This window comes from Amblyomma mixtum, chromosome 10 (assembly GCF_055824585.1).
Source record: "Amblyomma mixtum isolate Tamu chromosome 10, ASM5582458v1, whole genome shotgun sequence".
NCBI lineage: Eukaryota > Metazoa > Arthropoda > Arachnida > Ixodida > Ixodidae > Amblyomma > Amblyomma mixtum.
The window spans coordinates 180,867,256-180,879,298 of record NC_143021.1 but is presented as its reverse complement, the minus strand read 5'-3'; the positions used below and the strand labels follow the sequence as shown (position 1 = coordinate 180,879,298).

The 12,043-nt window shown below is 49.3% G+C and overlaps 1 non-coding gene across 1 annotated transcript; it reads left to right on the top strand.

Moving 5' to 3' along the window:
• The first annotated feature begins 1,923 nt into the window (after nt 1-1,923).
• Nucleotides 1,924-1,995, top strand: TRNAT-CGU (transfer RNA threonine (anticodon CGU)). Its single transcript has one exon. It is a non-coding gene; the product is annotated as a tRNA-Thr (tRNA).
• Nucleotides 1,996-12,043: the final 10,048 nt, after the last annotated feature.

Here is a 12,043-nt window from a genome sequence, read left to right as displayed (position 1 = left end):
AAAGTACTGGTTGGAACGTTGCGTGAGCGTGACGGTTGGTTAATACTTTCCGAGACCTTTCGCACCAGTATGGTCTCCCATTCTGCTGCCGCTACCATGTATCAGCCGCAAATGCGTGGAGGTGCTCCGCGAGCTGATAGCGGTTTCATACCGGGCACCATTTTGATGTAGGTTGAAGTCAACACGGGGTATCTGTTACAACCAGCGTCTCTACTTCGGCGGGCGCGGTTACAGCTACGCGTGTCTTTTCTTTCTGCCTTTCTGTCATATCTTCCAATTCTCTTCTGTCCGCACGTGGCAGCGGTGGTGGCTCAGCTGCAGCCAGTCGGCAGGTCCGTGCAGTTTTCCTTTTCATCCTTCTTTGTCAGTCAGTCAAGCCAGTCAGTCAGTCGAGGACCACAGCGCAACCTAACAGTTAGACTTTGGAGCATCGCAATGATGGATACCGAGAATGACCAGACAGCAATTACAGCACGTTTATCACTTCGCCAGCAGTCTACGGGTACTGCACGCCAGAAGTAAAACTGAGCCCGTGAGCTGTGACAAAACTTGTGCTTGCCCAATCATGAAAGTTGAAATGGCTACAAACTATGCGCACATCTTTCACTTCCTAATCAATATGAGTGTTTTATTGCATTATTCATTGCAGCGTTGGTTTCAGCGACCGCTGAAGAATGAGGGACCCATCGCTAAGTATACCTTTGTCTGTGGTAAAGCAAACAAGCGAAGGGATGAGGGGCTCGTTATAAATATGACAGAAGCCAACAGCCACAGAAACCAAGGGCACAGGGGATTTTTAATTAATTTATTTATTTTGTGGTGTTGATCAGTTTAGAATATTCTGAATATGTTATCGCTTAAAGCTAATTGATTAGAAAAGCTGAAGAAAAAACAACCACATGCCGCCGGTGGGATCCGAACCCACGACCTCCGAATTACGCGTCCGGTGCTCTACCTCTGAGCTACGACGACGGCTGTCAAATCTTCTGCTTTCGGGGGTATTTATGTTTACAAATAACCTAACCTTGAGAGTGTTCATCAGCGCCACCCACGTTCATAAGCGGCGGACGTGGAACGTCCCGAGTTACCGCAGGTGTGACGTAGAACGCCATCGAACGGAGAGGGTGGAAGCTGCGTGAGAACCCTCTTATGCTTCCTATGGCATCAAGGCTGCCAGAACCGAGGCCCTCGCTAAGCAATTAAGCAAACAAGCGAAGGGATGAGGGGCTCGTTATAAATATGACAGAAGCCAACAGCCACAGAAACCAAGGGCACAGGGGATTTTTAATTAATTTATTTATTTTGTGGTGTTGATCAGTTTAGAATATTCTGAATATGTTATCGCTTAAAGCTAATTGATTAGAAAAGCTGAAGAAAAAACAACCACATGCCGCCGGTGGAATCCGAACCCACGACCTCCGAATTACGCGTCCGGTGCTCTACCTCTGAGCTACGGCGACGGCTGTCAAATCTTCTGCTTTCGGGGGTATTTATGTTTACAAATAGCCTAACCTTGAGAGTGTTCATCAGCGCCACCCACGTTCATAAGCGGCGGACGTGAAACGTCCCGAGTTACCGCAGGTGTGACGTAGAACGCCATCGAACGGAGAGGGTGGAAGCTGGTTTCTGGTTTCTGTGGCTGTTGGCTTCTGTCATATTTATAACGAGCCCCTCATCCCTTCGCTTGTTTGCTTAATTGCTTAGCGAGGGCCTCGGTTCTGGCAGCCTTGATGCCATAGGAAGCATAAGAGGGTTCTCACGCAGCTTCCACCCTCTCCGTTCGATGGCGTTCTACGTCACACCTGCGGTAACTCGGGACGTTCCACGTCCGCCGCTTATGAACGTGGGTGGCGCTGATGAACACTCTCAAGGTTAGGTTATTTGTAAACATAAATACCCCCGAAAGCAGAAGATTTGACAGCCGTCGCCGTAGCTCAGAGGTAGAGCACCGGACTCGTAATTCGGAGGTCGTGGGTTCGGATCCCACCGGCGGCATGTGGTTGTTTTTTCTTCAGCTTTTCTAATCAATTAGCTTTAAGCGATAACATATTCATAATATTCTAAACTGATCAACACCACAAAATAAATTAATTAAAAATCCCCTGTGCCCTTAGTTTCTGTGGCTGTTGGCTTCTGTCACATTTGTCTGTGGTAGGCCGTTTAAACCGACCACATTAAACGCTATGAATTTAGAGCTACTTCAACGCTTAATATATCAACGAAAAATTGCCGTTCATATCTTAAACTCCTTATACAGCTAACGCTGGTGCGTTAATCCGGCGCGCTGATTGAGACGCGCAGCAAAGGGAACGGACTGAAGGCTTTATAGAAGGAGACAGGCATCGTGAGGTTGATTAAACCTCGCATCTAGAGTTAAGGCGAGGAATTGTATCGCTGGCAGATGCAGTTCTTTGTGGCGTTTATAAAAAATTACATAGAATGTTTCCTACATTCCAATCGGAGCGAAAGCACGTGTTGGAGAATGTGGCCGTTTTAAATTTAAGCCTCAGTGGTCACTGCGGAAGCTTAACTCTTCGTTTCTAAATGAGGAGGACTTCAAGCAGCGAGTAAGGGCAGCGTTGGAATCTTGCTTGACCATGTGAGTCCCATTATTTGCAGCTTGGGAGCCGTTTAAGCAGGAAGTTCGTGGCGTAGCAATTGAGATTGGCTCCATGAGGTCTTACTTTAAGCATGGTGAGGAGTTTCAGAGCCTTTATAATTTGCACGAACTTGAATGCGAGGCTCCAGGGTTGTACACAGAAGAAATTCCAGCTGTAAAGTGTCACCTTCAAAAGTTCGATGCAGAACGCTTTCGAGCGGCCCCTGCACGATCCCGCAGTAATCGTGCTTTGCACTGCGAGGAGCCAACTAGACAGGCCTTGCTTGAAGAGCGTCGGAACGTGAGTGCCAAGCGCGACTCTGAGATGGTGCCCTGGTCGCAAGCGCAATGAAAGATGAAATAGTAACCGAGTTTGCCAATATTCCTCAAGAGAAAAGTCTACAACAGCTGCATCTCACCGGCACTCATCTACGGGGCAGAAACGCGGAGGCTAACAAAGAGTGTTCAGCTTAAGTTAAGGACAACGCAGCGAGTTATGGAAAGGAAAATGATAGGTGTAACGTTAAGAGATCGGAAGCGGGCGGAGTGGGTGAGAGAACAAACGCGCGTTAATAATATCCTAGTCAGAATCAAGAGAAAGAAATGGGCTCGGACAGGGCATGTAATGAGAAGGCAAGATAACCGGTGGTCCTTAGGGGTAACAGAGTGGATTCCAAGAGAAGGCAAGAATCAAGAGGAAGAAATGGGCTTGGACAGGGCATGTAATGAGAAGGCAAGATAACCGGTGGTCCTTATGCGTAACAGAGTGGATTCCAAGAGAAGGCAAACGTAGCAGGGGGCAGCAGAAAGTTAGGTGGGTGGATGAGAATAAGAAGTTTGCGCGGATACGATGGCCGCTACTGGCAAAGGACAGGGTTAATTGTAGAGGCATGGGAGAGGCCTTTGCCCTCCAGTGGGAGTAGTCAGGCTGATGATGATGATGGCGATGATGTTCATGGTGATATTACGGAAAACTGACGATAGAGAAAAACAACGATTTGTAGATGGCTACAGACCTATCACGTTTTCTAATGTTGATTACAAGATCTTCGTTAAAGTCCTCTCAAATCGCCTACAGCTTGCAAGGCTACTTTGATTGGACCTCATCAAACATGTGGCTTGAGGGGTCGGTCTATACTATCTAATCTACATATAGCGCGCACAGTGTTGCAGTATTGCAGTGACACTCACGAACAATTAGCACTGCAGCAAATTGACCTGGCAAAGGCGTTCGATCGGGTGTCCCATTCGTTTCTTTTTTGTCTTCTAAATCCCGTCAATCTTGGTTAAGTTCTTTCTACTGGTATACGCCTTTGTTAAAAAAAACTGTTCAACGCACTTGTTTCTCACAACCAGTTCAAATTCAGTCCTCTGTGAAACAGGGCTGCCCGCTGTCTCTTCTGTTTGCATTATGCTTGGAACCACTTTGTCTAAGTGTTATAGACAGTGCAGCTGTCCATGGTTTTCGTATTATGGGTCACGAACTGAAGGTGTTAGCCTATGCGGATTACCTCGCGTTTTTTCTGCTCTGACAAGCCAAGCATCAATAAGGTTACGCATTTAACAGAAGACTTCGGTTCAGTGTCAGGAGCTCGAAATAATCGTTCTCAGGGTTGCGGTCTCTGGTTTGGTATGTGGGGAACGACGCCTGCCGAATGCGCTCGTATACAATGGAGACGTACGCCACCTAAGTACCTTGGTGTTCCTTTGAGTGCCTATGAGCACAGTAAGCTTTACTGGAAAGACCACGTGCCAACTCTTCAACGCTATGCTGAGACTGTTGTGCCCCGTGGTCTCCCGATTTTTGGCAGGGCGACCGCATGCAATCTGTTTTTCGCCACTAAAATTTGTCACGTACTGAAAAATTATTCATTGCACAAGACTTTACATGCAACGTTTCCACAGAGTTTTCGCAACTTTTGTGTGAGGTTCGTGTTTTGAATCAACGAGGCCTGGTAACCTTTTCCGGCCTGTAAGCGCTGATGGCCTCGGTTTAGTCCTCCTGTATGTTCGACAGGCGTTTTCACGTTCCTTGTTTTTCCGGGACACTACACACCCAATAATGCGGGCATTCCTGCAAGTAAATTTAGCTCAAGCTTTACCGAGCATCACTGTTTCTTGTAATGATTCTGATCGTCCGTGTTTGTGGGCATTGACGCATGAGGTGTATTTTTCTGTTCGTTTCATACTTGTTCGTTTTTTCCCTGAGTTCCTTTATTCGGTGTCAAGAAAACGGTTTTACAAAGACTTAATCTCTATGCTCTTTGCTCCGCCATTGTACTGCTCTGTGTGTTTTGGTTTACCGGGAACATGGCGTACTCAAGAGAGTACGTAAAATGCCCCTCTCGCCATGTACAAAAACATTTTAATTCAAGGTACACACTGAGACATTACCACTTACACATGGCTAGAGGGAAAAAAAATTCAGTGGGCACTTTGACTGTCTGAAGTGCGTAGAGGAGTAAGTGTTTTCCGCACCACTCTGACTGCCCCTGTGGCACTGGTGACGTCACCACTCGATGAGGTCACACATAATTCATGACTAATTACTAACTAATGACAAATTACTATTGTATGGCTAATTACTGATTGATGACTAAATACTAATCAACTGCTAATTAATGACGCTTAAGCTTCGCCTTTAGGAGGGGAACGCAACAGCGTGTTGTAGAGCTGCCAGGGAGTCCACAGAACGCCACCACCCAATCGGCGCGATGCCTTGCCCTTTGAACGCAACGCTTTTTGAGGAAAGGAAATGGAGCAGTAATTCTCTGTCATCTCGGTGGACACCTGAACCGCATCGCACAGGAAGGGAGGAAGTCGGAGTGAAAGAAGAAAGAGGGGCCGTAATGAAGAAAATGAAAATTGTATTTTAGAAAAGTAAATTACGCAGGAACTGTCTCATATCTTGATGGACACCTGCAAAAATTACCACAGGCACTTTGGAAATTCTAGTGTCCTTGGCGAAAGCCTTGTTGTGGTCAACCCACTGCCGCTGCCCCTTACCCTAACCCACTATCATCCCTCCTTCCCCACTCCTGCTTGCGCCCTATGCCCAGAACCCTTCGCTTCTTCCCTCCACATCCTTTCCCTCTGCCCGGCGGACCCTCTCCCGCGGGACCTAGAGAACCTCAAGACCTGGGAGGACTGGGAGACCCTGCTGCGCTCGGAGGACCCGGCCGTGCAGACCATCGCCACCGGCCGTGCTGCCAGTGTTATGAACCTTAGGAACATAAACACTTGAGTGCAGTGGGGTCGTGCGGGGACCCTGGGGCGTGCCCCGAATTCCTGTTAAATTAAAGTTTTAGAGCGCAGCTCTTTGGCGTCCGTTCCTGGGTTTCGCTTCGTCGTCGGTGTCGGCCTCGTAACCAGCTCCGCCCCCCTTTCATCCCCCCAACGCTAGCAGCGACCGACTGATACCGCTGGATGCCGCTGACGCCGCTAGAGAGTCAAGATAACGTGACTGCATAGAACACCGTCGCCGCCATGCAGAAAGAGGAGGAAAGGGTCCCCCCCCCCCCCCCCCCTGTTCTTGTGTGGCGGATAGGGTGCTCTTCAGTTGCCGACGCGCCGGTTGCCGACGCGCAGTTGTCGACGCGCCGACGATTACGTTACTTTACGTTCTGTGATAGCGCCGACGCGCAGTTGTCGACGCCGACGATTACGTTACTTTACGTTCTGTGATAGCGCCGACGATTACGTTACTTTACGTTCTGTGATAGCGCATACATGTGTTGCTCGATTTCTTTGCCTCAATCTATCGAAAAGGTGAAACAGCTTATTTGCTGCGCTCAAATTTCGCATTAGGAAGTAACGTAATCGTCGGTATTTTTTTTCTCTCTCTCTCTTTCTTCCCCGAACCGCTTGGCGCGTGGCTGGCTTCCCCCGCACGTGCGGTTTTGACCGCACCACAGCCGCGCTTCGCGTTAGCGGTCGAAGCCAAGATTTGCTACAGCTGGGCATGCGCGAAACCGAGTGACGTCACACGCGGCACAAATAAAAAAATAGACAAAGAGTGCGCCAGGATTGGTTGGTAAACATTTATTAAAACAGTCAAGGAGCCGAAGGCCCTGATCTAGGGGTCGACCAAGACTCCTTGGAATCTGGCAGCCTCTAGAGCGAGACCGATGAGCGTTCGTTGGTCGTCTAGGGTAGAGCTGCGTAGACGAGCCTCCCAGGTATCTTGTGTGGGTGTTGGCATGTGTTGTCGTGGACAAGTCCAGACCATATGAAGGAGGTCTGCTGGGATATTGCAGTGTTTACACATCGGCATATACCGTTCAGGAAATATATTATGGAATCTTTTGGGATTGGGGAAAGTGTCCGTCTGGAGTTGGCGCCATGTGACGGCCTCTGTCTTTGTAAGTTCTTGGTGCGAACCTGGATAGAGTTGGCGAGAAAGACGATAGTGCTGGAGCAGATCGCGTGAAGTGATTATGGTGTCCTTCCTGACCAAGGCGGGCATGTTGGGGGCGGGGTGATAAGCTGCTCGGAAAGTGAGCCCTCGAGCTAGCTCATGTGCTCCCTCATTACCCTTCAGACCCATGTGGGCTGGAGCCCATATTAGTAGGGTCAGGTGTTTAGGAGGATTTGATACGAGTACGCGAAACGCTTCGACTGAAATACGGCCATGATTAAAATTAAGAATGGCGCGCTGTGAGTCACTTATGACTACTCTAGCTTTAGAAGTGGAGAGCGCGAGAGCAATAGCTACTTCCTCCGCTGTAGTGATATGTGAAGTGCGTACGGAGCAGGAGGCATGAAGAGTCATGTTCTCATCTGTGGCAACCGCTGTTGCAGCAGTCCGAGTAGGATGGTCTGCCGCGTCTGTGTAAAGCACGTCAAGTCGGCCAGCGTATCGCTGCTGGAGTGACGCGGCCCGAGCTTCTCTGCTATCTTGATGATGAGTTGGATGCATGCTGCGGGGGAGAGGGAGAGTCTTGATGTTGGCCCTGATGGCAGGTGGGAGATTGACCACCGAGGATGGCGGACGGAAGGGAGCGATGCGAAGTCGTTCGAGGATAGAGTGCGCCAGGAAACGCATATCTCGGTGGACACCAAAACCACGTCGTAAGAGAAGGAAAATGAAAAAAAAAATGGTTTTAAGGGAAGGAAACGACGCCTGTCTCTCATATCTCGGTGGACACCCGTCATCCGTTTGTAGACGAAGGGAGGAAGTGGGAGTGAAAGAAGAAACAGAAAGGGGGGCCATAATGAAGAAAATGAATTTGAGGAGAGGAATTTACGGAGGAGGTAGCATCGCTGCGCGGAGGAAAGGCCCCAGTTGGCACGATTCCAGCGCACGGATGGACACCGCGAGCATAAAGTCCCTGTATGAGCTTTTCAAAAAAAAACCTGATCTAGGGACTTTACGCGAGCATGGACGGACACCGCCAGCATGGACGGACAAAGCGAGCATGAGCCATTAAAGGCTTTCGCCTTAAAATTGGTTGTAGCTTGACCAATGGTGATCCTGAGTAGAATTGCGAAAGCAACGGCTTGACAATCGCAGCGGCGGCGGCATCTCAGGGGGCACTTTAACTGTCTCACGTGCGTAGAGCGAAAGCGTGTTCCGCACCACTTTGACTGCCTCTGTGGCACTGGCGACATCACCACTGAATGACGTCACACAGAATTCATGACTAATTATTAACGACAAATTACTAATTGATGGTCAATTACTGTTTAATCACTACATACTATTAACTGATAATTAATGACGCTTAAGCTTCGCCTTTAGCAGTTGAACGCAACAGCGTGTTGTAGCGCTGCCAGGGAGTCCACGGAACGCCACCACCCGTTCGGCGCGATGTCTTGCCCTTTGAACGCAACGCTTTTTGAGGAAAGGAAATGGCGCAGTAATTCTCTGTCATCTCGGTGGACACCTGAACCGCACCGTAGAGGAAGGGAGGAACGCCACCACCCGTTCAGCGCGATGTCTTGCCGTTTGAACGCAACGCTTTTTGAGGAAAGGAAATGGAGCAGTAATTCTCTGCCATCTCGGTGGACACCTGAACCACACCGTAAAGGAAAGGAGGAACGCCACCACCCGTTCGGCGCGATCTTTTGCCCTTTGAACGCAACGCTTTTTGAGGAAAGGAAATGGCGCAGTAATTCTCTGTCATCTCGGTGGACACCTGAACCACACCGTAAAGGAAAGGAGGAACGCCACCACCCGTTCGGCGCGATGTCTTGCCGTTTGAACGCAACGCTTTTTGAGGAAAGGAAATGGAGCAGTAATTCTCTGCCATCTCGGTGGACACCTGAACCACACCGTAAAGGAAAGGAGGAACGCCACCACCCGTTCGGCGCGATCTTTTGCCCTTTGAACGCAACGCTTTTTGAGGAAAGGAAATGGAGCAGTAATTCTCTGCCATCTCGGTGGACACCTGAACCACACCGTAAAGGAAAGGAGGAACGCCACCACCCGTTCGGCGCGATGTCTTGCCCTTTGAACGCAACGCTTTTTGAGGAAAGGAAATGGCGCAGTAATTCTCTGTCATCTCGGTGGACACCTGAACCGCACCGCAAAGGAAGGGAGGAACGCCACCACCCGTTCAGCGCGATGTCTTGCCGTTTGAACGCAACGCTTTTTGAGGAAAGGAAATGGCGCAGTAATTCTCTGCCATCTCGGTGGACACCTGAACCACACCGTAAAGGAAAGGAGGAACGCCACCACCCGTTCGGCGCGATCTTTTGCCCTTTGAACGCAACGCTTTTTGAGGAAAGGAAATGGCGCAGTAATTCTCTGTCATCTCGGTGGACACCCGAACCGCACGGTACAGGAAGGGAGGAACGCCACCACCCGTTCGGCGCGATGTCTTGCCGTTTGAACGCAACGCTTTTTGAGGAAAGGAAATGGCGCAGTAATTCTCGGTCATCTCGGTGGACACCAGAGCCGCACCGTACAGGAAGGGAGGAAGTCGGATTGAAAGAAGAAAGAGGGGGCCGTAATGAAGAAACGAAATTACGCAGTAACTGTCTCACACTCGCTCCTAGCGCATGCGCAGTTGGGGCTCTCCGGGTCTCCGCGAACGAAAGGTATTTTCGAAACAATAGAACATTATTTTCATCCATTGAAATGATACAATACTCTTCTCAGTGCATGCAATATCGCAGTCCCTCAGTACCGCACGACTGCCCGCCGATTGCGAGTGGAGTCGCTACCATTAGCCTCCGCTGGCAAGTGTTCACTAGCAAGGCGAGAAAGAGCTCAAGGTAAGACAGCAAACTTATGTTCTGCCTTTGCGAAAACATTTTGCCCCCTCTTCTGCATTCAACTCCAGAGTTCCGCTCAATGCTTCGCATGAAATTCTTATTCTAACCAAAACAAATGCTGCGTCATTGAGGCATATTTATAAAGTTATCAATGTTTCTATAAAAGACAATGATAGAATCTACAAAAATATGCCACATTTGATGCCCGCTATGGTGGCTCAGTGGGTCGGGCGCTACACTCTTAGCAAAAAAACACCCAAAAGGGAGTAAATGGCTTGTCCTCTAACGCACACCCAAAAGAAGGTTTTTTTTACTCCATATGAATTTCTTTGGAGGAGAAATTCTAAAGACCCGTGTACTGTGCGATGTCAGTGCACGTCAAAGAACCGTCGAAATTTCGAAAGAATGGTCGAAATTTCCGGAGCCCTCCACTACAGCGCCTTAGTCGCTTTGGACGTTAAACCCCATAAACAACAACCATATGTATGGTGTTTTTAAGCATGAAATGCTTTTAGCTCCCGTTGTCGGCAGTGTGGAGACGTCACGCCGAGACCGAGATCCACTCATCCGGGCTCCGAAACGAGAACATCCGGGCACCGTACGAGAGGCTCTCTAAGCCCTCCTACGCGACCGGCATGCAAGCGCCGGTTGGTCTCCAAACTAGTCACAAAAAATAACTGCTGCCAGTGCCTTCTCAATGTTTATCAAGATATCAGTCGAGCTGTGCGTTTGATAATGCACGGAATTATAATTTCCGATTTCTAATAACGCATGCAAAAAGCACATACATGCCACAATATTTAAGCATGAAATGCTTTACGGTGCGGTTCGGGTGTCCACCGCGATGACAGAGAATTACTGCTCCATTTCCTGTCCTCAAAAAACGTTGCGTTCAAAGGGCAAGGCATCGCGCCGAACAGGTGGTGGCGTTCCTACCTTCCTGTAAGGTGCGGCTCGGGTGTCCACCGAGCTGACAGAGAATTACTGCGTAATTTCCTTTCCTCAAAAAGCGTCGCGTTCAAAGGACGAGGCATCACGCCGAACGGGTGGGGGTGTTCCGCGGACTGCCTGGCAGCGCTACAACACGCTGTCGCGTTCCACTCCTAAAGGCGAAGCTTAAGCGTCATTAATTAGCAGTTTATTAGTATTTAGTCATTAATCAGTCATTACACACTAATCAGTAATTTGTCATTACTTCGTCATGAATTATGTGTGACGTTTGGTTTGGTTTAGTTTGGTTTATGGGGTTTAACGTCCCAAAGCGACTAAGGCTATGAGAGACGCCGTAGTGGAGGGCTCCGGAAATTTCGACCACCTGGGGTTCTTTAATCCAGTGGTAACATCACCAGTGTCACATACGCAAAGTAGTGCTGAAAACGCTTTCGCCTCTACGCACTCTGGACAGTTTCGAACGCGCTGCATATACATTCTTGTCAGGCCTGCGTCTCGTCGTGTCCGCGTACGCTTCGCATTATGCCCGTAAACATGTCATGCTTACTCTACTCTCGGTTACGGGAGAGGCGGAGTTTTTAAGCATGAAATGCTTTTAGCCCCCGTTGTCGGCAGTGTGGTGACGTCACGCCGAGACCGAGAGCCATCATCCGGGCACTGAAATCCAGTCATCCGGGCACTGAAATCCAGATATCCGGGCACTGAAATCGAGTCATCCGGGCACTGAAATCGAGTCATCCGGGCACTGAAATCGAGTCATCCGGGCACTGAAATCGAGTCATCCGGGCACTGAATTCCAGTCATCCGGGCTCTGAAACGAGAACATCCGGGCACCGTACGAGACTTAGCGAGATTTAACGAGACTCCGTAAGCCCTCCTACGCGACCGGCATGCAAGCGCTGGTTGGTCTCCAAACGAGACAAAAAATAACTGCTGCCAGTGCCTTCTCAATGTTTATCAAGATATCAGTGGAGCTGTGGGTTTGATAACGCACGGAATTATAATTTTTATAATTTCCGATTTCTAATAACGCGTGCAAAAACCACATAAATTGCATGTTGCACTTCGTTGTCGTACGTGATCCGGGGGAGAAGCGCTGCGTTCAAAGGGCAAGGCATCGTGCCGAACGGGTGGTGGCGTTCCTCCCTTCCTTTACGGTGCGGTTCGGGTGTCCACCGAGATGGCAGAGAATTACTGCGCCATTTCCTTTCCTCAAAAAAACCTTGCGTTCAAATGACAAGGCATGGCGCTGAACGGGTGGTGGCGTTCCTCCCT